Genomic DNA, 13,602 nt, shown 5'->3' with positions numbered 1-13,602 from the left:
ACGGTAGGCAGACACATGGAAAAGCATTGGTGGATGATTTTAGGAATAGAGTCATTTGCTTGGTTAATCCTAAGCAATTATGGTGAGCATAGTTATTGCAAAGAGAACATTTGATGTAATCTTCATTCTCCTTTAAAGATTCCTTGCATATAAGGCAAGAGCAAGAGTCTTGTGGTTCTTTAGTAGGAGTTCCTTTCTTTTTAGGTTGTGGTTTGACGTTGGATTGTTTTCCTGGCATGGTGGGTTTGTTGAGATGGATTGTTGATTGGGTTGTCAATTGAAGAAGATAATCAATAAAGTAATATCACATCAAACAGTCAATTATACTAAACACACTAGTCAATTAATTTAACTAATCAATAATCACTCTAATAATTAATTATACTAATCACTAAATACACAGTCAATTAACTGCACTAATCACTAATTTATACTAAACATTCTGATCATACTAATATTCAAAACAATTAATTAGCCTAAATAATAACCATTAGACATGAATAATTTGTAATAATTTATTAATCACTAAAGATAAATAATTATAGAATTAATTAATTAATTAAGATCAGTTTATCAATTAAACAGAGTTATATTGAGGGAAAAATATTAGGGCAGGAAGAGAATAATTGGGGTGTAGGGCAGAAAGAGGAGAAGATTAGGTTTGGGTGGCTACTGGGGGGAATATGAAGAGAGGGTGTATTAGGCTGAAAAATGTAGGTGAACGTCTTTTGGCAGAAGGCTACTCTTTTCTTGTCACTTCAGATCATCACCTAGCCAACTTAGGGATCAGGTGTGTCTTTTCACGGATCCCCTTGTCTTGGTCAGCGATCTTGAGAATTAGGCCACTGCTTGAAAAAGTAGGTCTGCGCTATGTGAATAGGACCTCCGAACAGTGGGGTAGGTGATAATTTAGGCAGCAGTTGGAAAGTCAGCACTCTGGGATCCGGCCTTCAGCCATTTTAAACATTCCTTGAAATTGCTCTTTTAGTCTTTTTTATGATGTGCTTAAAACGACCAATGAATCTGGAATGGGGAAAAAAAACAGATTGGCATGATCTATCAACAATTTTTCTTTTTGTGATGTAACATAGACTGTGTATGGAATGGTTTTGTTTCCATACAGTCTCATATGCTTTTATCTGCATATAGATAGACTACATGTGGGGAAAAAGCCTCACCACCATTGCCTGTAAACCACAAACCAAGAATATTATTATTCATAGAGATCAATAAACTTAAATCAACTCTCTAACATTGTGGCCCCATACTTATATGAAAGCAAGGCAGATGAATCCAGGGCCAAGGATATTACAGCCGCAGGAAGCCAGAGTAGTAGATAATTTAGTCATAGCTGAAGCCCATCTAGTATTTGTTCTGCCCCTGGCAAACAAAATCACAGGATGGCTATCAGCTCTATACATATCTGTTTTTTTAAATGATATAATTCAGTGATTCTCTTCCAGCATTAAAACAAATACAGGTAGTCCTCAATCTAAGACTGTAATGGAGCTTACCAATTACAGTTGCATGTTGTAATGACTGCTAAGTGAGACAGCTTCACTTAATGAGCTCCATCCCCTGCTCTTCCTGATGCAGCCATTAAATGACCAAGTGAGTCAAAGCACTGCCTTAGGAGTGGGAAGGTTCATCTACCCAACATTTGATAATCCTGCAGAACTATTCTGAAAACATTCTATCTTGGTTCTCTTGCATGAAATGATGACAAAATATCAATTCTACATGCATTAGACACTTCCCTTGGAATGATTAAATAATATTGTTGCTTCAATATTGTCAGTAAAGCATTAAATGCTACTCATTATCCAACAGATTTCCTTGATTCAATTTAACTATTCGTATTGCCACCACATAAATTGGAACTGATCTTTTAATCTTTCAAGGCTTTGCAGTGGAACATGGATGTTCATGGAAGAACTCCACAAGAATTTCATCATAGCAAAAATAAACATTGCTGTGTTCAAAAATGACATTGTCATGATTCCAAGAAATACAGGTATGCTCTGTTTATAAGAAGGTGAGTTGTCCCCCTTCAGTGGCACAGTTCCCATACAGTCATGTGTTGCTCTTAATATACATAAAGCACAAAGACAAATTGTAGAGAATGTGTTGGTTTATCCAGGGAAGCTGGTATTCCAGAATGGTCAGCTATGTGTTACTTAAAGCCAAGGAAAAAGAAGTTAAAGAATGGCAGATCAACCACAAATGTCATTAAATGTGCCCTTTATTAAATGAAAGGAATCTATATTTGTCTTGCTTAATACAATGATATTTTTTTCATTAGTTTTAAAACAAAACAAAACAAATAGCAATCTGTCCATGGTAATTCTGTTTCTCTGTTTAGAGAAAGAAATAACTTTGAAAGGATGGCTAGTGGTTGTCTAGTCTTCTTTATTTTTGATTCAGTTTTGAGGTTACATTTCTTTGTAATACTTTGTATCTTTCTACAGTTAGAGAAGGCAACAAATAGAAAAAGAGGATCTAAGATTATAGATGGTTTGACTACCTCAGTAAAGAAAGAAAATGTGGAATTTAGAGGAATTTCATTTATAACTGATATTGTTTAGAATCCCTTTCAAGGGAAACTGAAGTAGAATGATATAATGAATTTCTTTTGTTCCAGTGGAAATGGAATGAATTAGATATCACTGTGAGGCTAAGGTACATAATTTAGGAATATTTTCCACTGTGATAATGAAATATTCATCATCTTTTGAAAGGCAACATTTGGCCGGTTTTTAAAAACTAATTTATTTCATACCTAAATGCATACTTTACACACTTGTCTCTTGCTGGCATGGCATAACACTGTTGTCATTAATATTCATTTTATGATAGACAAGAATATAAATGCTTAATTCTTTATGGATTTGCCAGTAAGGAACGTGTATCAATTTAGCATATTGCCATTCTAAATTGTTGTATTATGTTTACACTGTGGTATCTCAATCTTTTGGATTCTGTGAAAGTCTCATTATCATTATCAATTTTATCTGAGACAGAGAAACAGAGAAGCAGAAACAGTTTTTTTTTTAAAAAAAAAAGATTCCTGTGATAACGTGAATTTCAGAACTCCTTTATATTGAGGATACAAACCTTCCTAATAAAACAGGAGAACATCCCCTTTTCCAATCAATATAAGAACTGTCATGCTCTTAACTCTAGTGTGCTTCAGTTATTGTTATTGTTATGGCAGTTGCTTTATTGCTATTTCCTCTTTTTCTTTCAGAGTCTTCATTCCCATGATAGTTTCAGGCTTTTATCCTTCTAGGCTACTTCCTATTCCAATCTCTATATTCCTTGATTTTTTTCCTACCTCATAATCCCTAACATCCAGATATTTCTGACTGGTTTTTCTTCATTTAAATCTGTACATTTCAGTTAATGAAGTGGACATGTTGAAGTTTGAGGTGAAACAACAGATGGCTCACACTTTCGCTGCAGGCAAAATGCACTGTAGGATTTTGAGCCAGAAAACTGCACAAGTACTTTTCAACAGCCATGACTGGGAAAAAATATCTGGCATTTCCCTGATGATTTGAAGCAGCAATCTGTTAGGTAGATAGCTTTCAACATACTCAGGATGTGACGCAAAGACTCCAAATTCCTAAAGCCCAGAACTGGACTTTTCATCTTTAGTGCCAGATGGAGTACACTTCTATTTAAGGGACTTTTCTGAACACATGAAGGAGAAGTTGTGGCCAGGAAGATTTTCCTACAGATCTGTCTTGTTAACCAACTCTGTCTCTTTCTGGAATGTGAAAGTCATTCACATCTTGCTCACCTCACATGGGCTTTATCAGGGACTTCCAACTTGGAAATTGCAGCTGCTTCAGAATACAATGGCATGGGCATTTATGACATACGATGCTATCCCATATATACTTCTTCTGAATAAGCTGTGCTGGCTTCCTATAAGCTTCCAAGTGCAAATGAAGACACTAGTAATCATATATAAAGCCCTTGATGACATTTGGTCAGGTATCTGAGGGAGATGCATCTCATATAAATGCTATGCATCCTGCTTGATCATATAAAATTGTCACCCTCTTAACCATTGATTAAATCTGACAGGGCCCAGGAGGTGGTCTTTCTCTTTAACAATGTGTGTGCTCTGGAATAGCAACTCCCTAAAGATTTGTATTGACCTTATTTTGCTCTTGCTCAAATGGACCCTTGAACCTGGACGTTTCTCCAGGTTTGTTGGTGATGAGAACCTGGTAAGACTCTTGTATCTTTGAGATAGTTTTAGTGTTATTTCATCCAAATGTTCATTATTTTATTTTCTTATTATGATTGCATGATGTTCTTGGTATTCTATGCCACCCAGAATTAAAATGGAATTTGATTGATAAATAAATAAATAAATAAATAATACATAAATAAATACATAAATAAATACATAAATAAATACATAAATAAATACATAAATACATAAATAAATAATCCATTGACAGCTATTCCTTCCCATTGATATACATAGGAACAAGAGGCATGATGACACACAGAGTTACACTTCACTGTATGCTGCTTCTACCTGCATCTTACACCTTGCTTATGTTGGACTATGTCTGAGGCCTTTGTGCAGGTCTTCACATCAGATCCTATGTAGTGTGGTAGATACCTACTTCTATGGATCTACTATTATTACCTGATGTTGTACTGCTACAATCATAGTGCCATCTTTTAGTCTAGCTTTTTTCAGACCCTTTTCTAGACTGTCCTAATGTCAGCCAACCAGCTATCTGTTTTGGTACATCCCATCATACATGTCCTCCGCTTAATCTTTCTCTCATGTCTGCTGTTGCCTCAAACATGCTCTCAGGAGCTAATCTTTGGATGCCATTTTACTGATCTAATCCTGCATGCTCTGGACTTAATCCAGGATGGTGACTTTGTCATTAACCATACTTTGTCTGTTATACAGTTTCAGGGTATACAGTCTCTGGAATTGGGGTGAAAACCTCTGTAAACTCTGATGAGCTTCTGGGTCTTCACATCAACAACCTCTGTATTCTCCTTTGGTCATTTTGGTCAGCTTATTATACAGGCCAGGTATCTGATGACTAAAAGAGCATATACTGTATATAGATAGTGCTTGTTCTTCCCATTGAGCTGACTCATTATTGCTCACCTAATTTCACCCTGATAAGAATGGCTTGCAAATTTGTTCTCATTTCCAGTGATGAACACTGCATTCTTTTAGGTTGCCAGAGGGGAAATGGTACCTTAATGCCAACACAGAGGGGAAAATGCTACCTTAATGCTCTCTCACTCACGAGTCATAGAATGGATAAAGGCAATGTCTTAACACACAATTAAAAAAGAATATATATATAGAGAGAGATGGGTAAAGAAAAATAAGAAATTCAAAAAAGAAAAGAAGGAAATTAAACAAGCCAAAATAAGAAAAAAAAGGAAAGCAGTAACACATTACATTTATAAATAAAATCATTCAATTTATTTTATAATACATTATTAAATCTTGACTTGGCACAGTATGATTGATCTTTCCAGTACACCAGCAGAGAGCAGGTAATTGGTAGAAGATGAACAAATATCATCAATTGAATGCTGTAATCCTGGGATTTTCTTAATGTGGAAAAATAATATTTGCCTGGTAAATCCAGAATAGTTCATATAATGATCAATCCTAAATCGTTAATTTGTACATCAAAATAATTCAAATCATTAAATTGTAATGATTTTTTGAAACACCATATTAATAAACATAAGGATATTAAGCCAAATGAGACAATACTATGACAAGCTTTAAATAGGCCTGAAAATCGTTATTTCCTTTTAAAGCTGTTTCTATCTCTAAGTAGTATGCTGCTTATTTCAATTAGCAGGGCTGAATAGTTTTGTTCCATAGAAACCAATCAATATTTTTTCCAGTTCCTACTCTATTAGAGTATAATATTAATTATCTGATTTAAATCCAGAAATTTCAGGTTCAGAGTTTTTTTATGTACATAAATTCAGCCTTTCTAAAAATATGCTATAAGAAAATATTTTTTACAGCAGTAAACATTTCACTTTTTCATTGGGAACCTAAACCAATTTTCACTAAAATTGTGGGCTGATCTAAAAAGCTGATCTCCTTTAGAGGAGGATGGGGAGAGATTCTTATATTGTTTCTCTTTTTTTATTTCAGAGCAATAATAAATAAAATGAAAACATCTGCATCTAGCATTGTATGCAGAAACAGCTAAGAAGAAGTCATAAGATAGGGAAATTCCTACTTAGCTTGAAAAAAATCTAAAGTAATACATTCAGCATGCTGCCATAACAAAGTGGATGATTTTGCCACAGTTCATACTATAACTTTACCTAAGAATTAGGCACAAGTGTAGAAAGGCCTGTGACAAATTTGATAACTGAGCTAATGCCTGCCAGGATTGAAATTTGTTACCTTCCATGCAGAAGTTTTTAATGCGAGTTTTTCCAACTTTTGGCTTGTGTGCGCTGTATTGAGTGAAGATGAATTGTCTTGGGCCACATATAAAATATATAATATAGTATATGCATGTATGTTGTGTGTAACAAATAACAGAATAATAGAGTTGGAAGGGACCTTGGAGGTCTTCTAATCAACCCCCCTAACCCTATACCATTTTAGACAAATGGCTGTCCAACCTCTTCTTTAAAATTTCCCGTGTTGGAACATCTACAACTTCTGGAGGCAAGCCATTCCACTGATTAATTGTTCTGTCAGGAAATTTCTCTTCATTCTAGGTTTCTTCTCTCCTTGGTTAGTCTCCATCCATTCATTGCTTTTTGTCCTGATGTCAGATGCTTTGGAGAATAGCTTGACCCCCTCTTTTCTTTATGTATTTTATCTCCTCCAGTCCCTAATCATCTTTGTTGCTCTTCTCTGAATTCTTTTTAGAGTCTCAACATCTTTTTACAAGATGATAGATAGATAGATAGATAGATAGATAGATAGATAGATAGATAGATAGATATGATAGAGATATCTATCTATCTATCTATCTATCTATCTATCTATCTATCTATCTATCTATCTATCGATATAGATATAGATATAGATATAGATATAGATATAGATATAGATATAGATATATACATATATGCATATACACAAACACAGGAACATACATACATACATATATAATAAATTTACAAACTACATTACTAGTTGTCCAGGGCCATATATAGTATAATCTATGGGCCACAAGTTGAACATGCATAATTTACTGGTTCAATGGATACTCTGGATAAATTGAATGCACATATATGTACATAAAAAGTTCCAGTAATATGATCCCATCATACAGTGGTGTATTTATTATGTATTTTTAGTATTATCATTATCTCCTATTTACAGAGCAGAAAGCCAAGACCAGCCTTTACAATAACCATATTAACAGTTTGCTGCGTAGGCCAAATTTGCTTTTACCAGCCTGTTCCCCTAATGGTTTATTTGCTATATGTTGAAACAATATCCAAATGTTTAACTAGTATATATAAAACAGTGGGTTTTTAGGCTTTTGTAGGATAAAAGCAACATTCTGAAAGTATCCCAAACTAGTATTAAGGGAAAAGTGAAGTTGTAATTCTGTACCTGATTAAAAGTCAAACTACTCTGATTATATTTGCTCTTACTTTTCTGAGTTACTAGTTCTTTGTTATTTTATTTATCCGAGAAGTAACAAAGGAAGAAAACAAGATAAATATACATACACTCCTGCCATAAATGGGCTAATTTAAATTTCTAAACATCTTTGTGTAGCCTTATATACAGCATAATAGATGGTGGTAAACAAGTCTGGATATAGTGCCTCTCAGAGTGTGAGGTATGTGTGTGTAAAAACATGGGGGGGGGGTGGCAGGTGGGAGAAGGAATGAAGAAAATGCTTGAATGCTCTTAAACATTAAAACAAAATGATGGTTTTCTTCCTGGCACACTCACAAAAAATGATCATGCCATTAGAAAAAAGATTTAACATAGTCTTCTATGACCTGGTTCCTTTCATGCTTAAAATGCATGCTCTTAGTCACTGAAAGCATGAGCACTTTTAATATTAATTTCTCCTTCTCCATATTTCTCTCTCCCTGCATAGTTATCTCCTCTCCCCTTTCTGCCTTTGAATCTGTATGTCTCTCTCAATGTGTCAGAAGCATACCTGCCAAGGCTATACCTTTGTTTGAAAATAAAGACCAAGGGACAGCTTCACCAGATACCACTGAAATAAAAAAAGAATACCCTGTCCATTTGGTAAAAAGAAGATTCTTTCTGATATGTGAATGATACCCAGCAGATTTTCACATCTAAATTCATATCTGGTTATGGGATGCTGTAAGAACATTCTACAACCAGACAATTTTCTAGCTCCGGCATGAAATCAGTCACAGCTTGAAAGAAAGAAAACCTATTGTGAGAATATCAACAGCAGTTCATCATAGAGCTCAAAAAACAAACAAAAAACAAAAAACCTGTCAGGTCCAAAAAAGAAAAAAAAATCAGCAACTCCATCAGGATTTTGGAAACAGAGTAGGGCTCAAAATGCTGCTGTGAGAAGAGAGGAAGAGACACAGAGGCTGATCTATCTATTCAGCTTCAAAGAAACTTTGGCAATTCCTGAGATTTACATTTTGAATAAAGGACTGTCCATCACTGGGCATAGTTTAGCTGAGAAATAACTTTCTTCTTTCCAAGATACGTTAACAGCCAAGGCCAAAAGCATTAGCATGAAAGGGCCTTGCACTCAGGACACATCTAAGGACTAACAATAAAAGGATTTGCTAAGCAAATTGGCAAAAAATTCTGATAGTTATCAATTACACAGCATATATCTCCCAACATTGAAACACCTGGCACACATGACATAATTTGAGAGGTTATTTTTTGATAATTGAAGCACTTTTTATTCCTGAATTATAATGGGCTCTGGGTATGTGTGTGACAAATTAGTCTATTCTTCTGTGTGTTTGTGTGTGTGTGTGTGAGAGAGAGAGAGAGAGAGAGAGAGAGAGAGAGGGAGGAGAGAGAGGAAAGAGAGAGAGAAAGAGAGAGAGAGAGAGAGAGAGAGAGAGGCTCTCTTTTTATCATCAGAAGAGTTGTCTCTTTATAGATGTTTGATGTTTGAAGAACATCTGAGTGGAGAACAAAGAAGCCACAGAGTTTCAATAATGTGTGTTTGTGGATTAATGTAAAAGAAGTGGTTACTGCTATATGTTTTTAGCTTTTCAAGCAACAAAAGACCAATGGAGCAATAAAAGCACTGTCATACTAAAAGGTATATATGAATTGTCCTCCTTCAGTGTGTTGATATTGGTGGGTGTAGGGCAGTGGTGGGATTAAAACATTTTTACTACCGGTTCTGTGGGCATGGTTTGGTGAGTGTGGCAGTGGAAGGATACTACAAAATCTCCATTTCCACCCCACTCCTGGGGGAAGGTTACTGTAAAATCCCGTTCCCTCCCAACCCCACTAACTTCCTTTCCAGCTCCGTTCTCCTGTGCAGGGCAACAAAAGAAGACCAATCCAATCAACTGGGACTCAGGAGGCAGAAAATAGATGGGGGTGGGCCCATTCAGAGGTGGTATTTGCTGGTTCTCTGAACTACTCAAAATTTTCACTACCAGTTTTTCAGAACTTGCCAGAACCCGCTGAATACCACCTCTTGTATAAGAAAAAGTAGAGGGAGCAGTTGTGCTCCTATCATTGACATTTAGTTTGTTTATGTGGGATCTGTCAGTGCCTCGCACATAAGCCATAGCCATGAGATAAACAGATGGAAGCAATTCTAAAGTAGTTAAGTAATATAAAGATACATTAGAAAATCTTGATTGATGATGGGTCAAAAATAGCCTTTTAAAATCCTGCAATGTGTTGGTGAAGAAATGAGGTAGATGATTCCTCTAAATTCCTCCAACAAGAAGAAGAAATTCTTCACTATTTTTTTAATGGTATAACTCCACAGTTGTAACAGCAACTTTGATATAAAGGTCTTCATGAGGAATTTCCAGGGAATTAAACCCTGTATCTCAGGGTCAAGGACATCCTTGATTCTTTTGGTTTTCTATTTCTTCTGATGTACTTGAAAAAACTTTTTGTTGTTATTGTTTTGGGCATTTGTCAGAAGCTGCATTTTAGTTTTTCAATCACAGACACTAGTTTCTAGAGACTGCCTTCTAATCTTCTTTGGTTCTTTTGGTTATGGTCCACTCCCCTCCTTCTGTTCTGATCCATTGATATGGATATGGATCCATTGATATGGATATCCATTCTATGTTTCGTTTTATTTTATTTATTTATTTATTTTGATTTGTCAATCGCTTACAAGATAATAGGTATAAGTATATACATAGTTATGAATACATGAAATGGGTACATATAAGAAAAAATAAAAGAAACAATAGGACAGAGACAGTAGGCACGTTAGTGCACTTATGCATGCCCCCTACAAGCCTCTTAGGAAGGGGATGAGGTCAATAGTAGACAGTCTAAGTTTTTGGGGTTTGGGGAAGAAACCACAGAGTCAGGTAGAGTATTCCAGACATTGACCAGTCTGTTGCTGAAGTTGTATTTTCTGCAATCAGGTTTGGTGAGGTTAACCTTGAGTTTGTATCTATTGTGTGCACTTGTGTTGTTATGGTTGAAGCTGAAGTATTCATTGACAGGTAAGTCATTGCAATGTATGATGTTATATACCATACTTAGATCAGACTGAAGACGGAGTAATTCAAGGTTGTCTAGGTCTAGAATTTCAAGTCTGGTTTCATAAGGTATTCTACAATGAGTAGAGGAGTGGAGAACCCTTCTTGTGAAATATTTCTGGACTTTCTCAACTGTGCTAATATCTGATACGTAATGTGGGTTCCAGACTGATGAGCTGTATTTGAGTATTGGTCTAGCAAATGTTTTGTATGCTCTACAAAAGAGCATCTTTGTATGCTTTGTGTGATATTACCACAGAAAAAAACTATGTAGGATTAGGTTAACAACTCTTAATGCCTTTTTGGCTATGTAGTTACAGTGGGCTCTAGCACTTAGATCATTCGAGGTGAGTACTCCAGGATCCTTGACAGAGTTTGGATCATCAACAAGGCCTTGACTATTCAGCCTGTATTTTATATTCTGAATTTTTTTGCCAATATGAAAGATAGAGCATTTATTTGTTGAGATTTGAAGTTGCCATTTGTTTGACCATTTTGATATATAGTCAAGATCTTTTTGAAGGTAGCAGTATTGTCTGTGGTATTGAATAGCTTTACATCATCAGCGAAGAGAATGCAGTTGCTCTTAATATGATCACAGAGGTCATTTAGGTAGAGTATGAAAAGAGTTGGTCCTAGAACACTGCCTTGGGGGACACCACTATTGACAGGTACAGAATTTGATAAGACACTCCCAATTTTGACCATTTGTTGTCTGTTTGACAGGAATGCTTCTATCCAGTTATGCAGTTGTCGAGAGATACCATAAAATTTTAGTTTTAGGAGTAGTTTGTCGTGTACCACTGAATCAAAGGCTTTACAGAAGTCTATGTAGATTGTGTCTATTGTTTTGCCCTGATCGAGTTGTGTAGTCCAGGGGTCCTCAACCACCGGGCCGCGGACTGCACCGGGCCGTGGAGCACTCTCTACCGGGCCGCAAAGAATTTTTTTTAAAAAATGGCGTCTTTCTTCACCTTCGGTGAATGCTGCTGGGATCGGGATCAAGGACACAAATGAAAGAAGGGAGGGAGGAAGCAACCGAAGCCTGTCCTGCTCTCTGGGTCAGCTCTCTCAGTCGCTCTCTCGCTCCTCCACCAGCACAGGAAGAAACTGCTTCAAAGAGCGGGGAGCTTTTCCTGCTGCCACAGCTTCCCAGCGCCCGCTTCTCCCCACCCCGTCCGCCCGCCCGCCCGTGCGCGCGGGTTCAACCCAGTGCTTCGTTCTGCCTGCCTGCCTGCCTTCGTTAATGGTTGAATCGGAACAGCTTCGGCTGAGTAAAAGAGGCGAATAGTTATTATTCTCAGCCGAAGCTGCTCCCAAACAACCAGAAACTAAGGCAGGCAGGCAGGCAGGCAGAACGGGACACTGTGGATTGAAGCGCACGCGCGCACGGGTGGGAGTGGGGATGAAACGGGCGCTCGGAATAGCTGCGGCGACAGGAAAAGCCCCCCGCTTCTTTGAAGCAGTTTCTTCCTTGGATGGTGGAGCAGCGAGAGAGCGAAGCCTCCTTCTCTTCTCCCCGGTCCTTGCAAAAATTTTCTGCTTGAAACCGGTCCCTGGTACAAAAAGGTTGGGGACCACTGGTGTAGTCCATATGTTTCTGCAGTGTAAGGGTTGCACATTACAGGATAGTTTTTTTTTCTGAAACCAAATTGTTTATTAGAGAATAGGTTGTTTGTCTCTAAGTGGAGGATAATGGATTGGTTAATAATTGATTCCATGACTTTACAGGTGACACGGCATAAGGAGATTGGTTTGTAGTTTTCAACTAGGCTGGGGTCTCCCTTTTTGAAGATGAGGATGACCGTGGCTAGTGACCATAGGTTAGGCAAGGAGCTGGTCCTGAAAGATTTTTCAAAGATTATGCTTAGAGGTTCTGCTATGGCAGTGGATAGCTTTTTAAAGAAGTATGCACATATTCCATCCACTCCAATAGATAGAGATGGTTTTAGATTGCGTAGTGCTTTTTCAACATTGTCTTCTGTAAAATCGATATGTATTAGATCACTGTAGTTTTCTGTGGTTCAGCTAGGAAATACTGGGCATGATCCATTGCTGTTTACAAATACTGAGCCAAAGAATGTGTTAAAGATGTTGGCTTTAATGGTGTCATTGTTGCAGTCTTTACCATTAGGTCCTATCAGGGGTGGGATGGACCTTGAGTCTTTTAGTTTGTTGTTTACAAAATTGTAAAAAGTGAGGGTGGAATTGGTGCGTAGAAGATTTTCCTCTTGTTTAATATGATAATTGGTGCATTCAGTCTTTATCTGGTGGCATAAATTTTTGTATTGGCTTTTGCAGTTGGCAACGTGACCAGATTTGTTTTTTCACCAAAGCGATTTCTTTTTGGATTGAAGCTTCCTTATTGTTTTCAGTAATCTGCTTTTTTTTGTTGTTGTTGTTTTGGGAATTGTTATTGGTACATATAGATTGATGACTCTTTTGATTTAAAGTAAAAATATGTTGTAATGATCTTCAACAGTATTGCATCCAGTGAATAGAGATTGCCAATCAAGGGATGAGAGATCGTTGTCTATAAGATCATAGTTGCCTTTTTTGAAGTTATAATTGGGGATTACATCATTGTGATGATTTTTGTGTGGGCATATGTTGAGACAAAAGTCAAACATATTGTGGTCACTGTTGGAAAGGGGTTCTTTAGTTTGTATTCTGTAAATTAAATTCAAACTATTTCAGAAGATGAGATCAAGGCAGTTGTTAAGTCTAGTATTGTTGGTTACTAGTTGTTCCAGTCCCAGATTTGTAACAGCATTGTATAAGGTTGCATGTATGGGTTCAGCTGTACATTCATTTAGGGTCCAGTTAATATGAGGTAGATTGAAGTCACCAAGAAAGATAAAAGCATGTGGGAGGATGCTGCCCATGTTAGTAGTGAAT

The 13,602-nt window shown here is 36.8% G+C and overlaps 1 long non-coding RNA gene across 1 annotated transcript in view; it reads right to left on the bottom strand.

The window, feature by feature from the left end:
- Window positions 1-912: 912 nt before the first annotated feature.
- LOC148131397 (uncharacterized) overlaps window positions 913-13,602 on the bottom strand; it is a 99,959-nt gene continuing 87,269 nt past the window's right edge. Inside the window, exon 3 of the long non-coding RNA XR_015748775.1 lies at window positions 913-1,023. This is a non-coding gene — a long non-coding RNA (uncharacterized LOC148131397). The remainder of the gene's footprint in view (window positions 1,024-13,602) is intronic.

Source organism: Notechis scutatus, chromosome 3, assembly GCF_049901735.1.
Source record: "Notechis scutatus isolate UNSWTSFEM ecotype Mainland chromosome 3, rNotScu1.2, whole genome shotgun sequence".
Taxonomy (NCBI): Eukaryota; Metazoa; Chordata; class Lepidosauria; order Squamata; family Elapidae; genus Notechis; species Notechis scutatus.
Note: the sequence above shows the minus strand (reverse complement) of the source record. Positions and strands in the feature narration are given on the sequence as shown.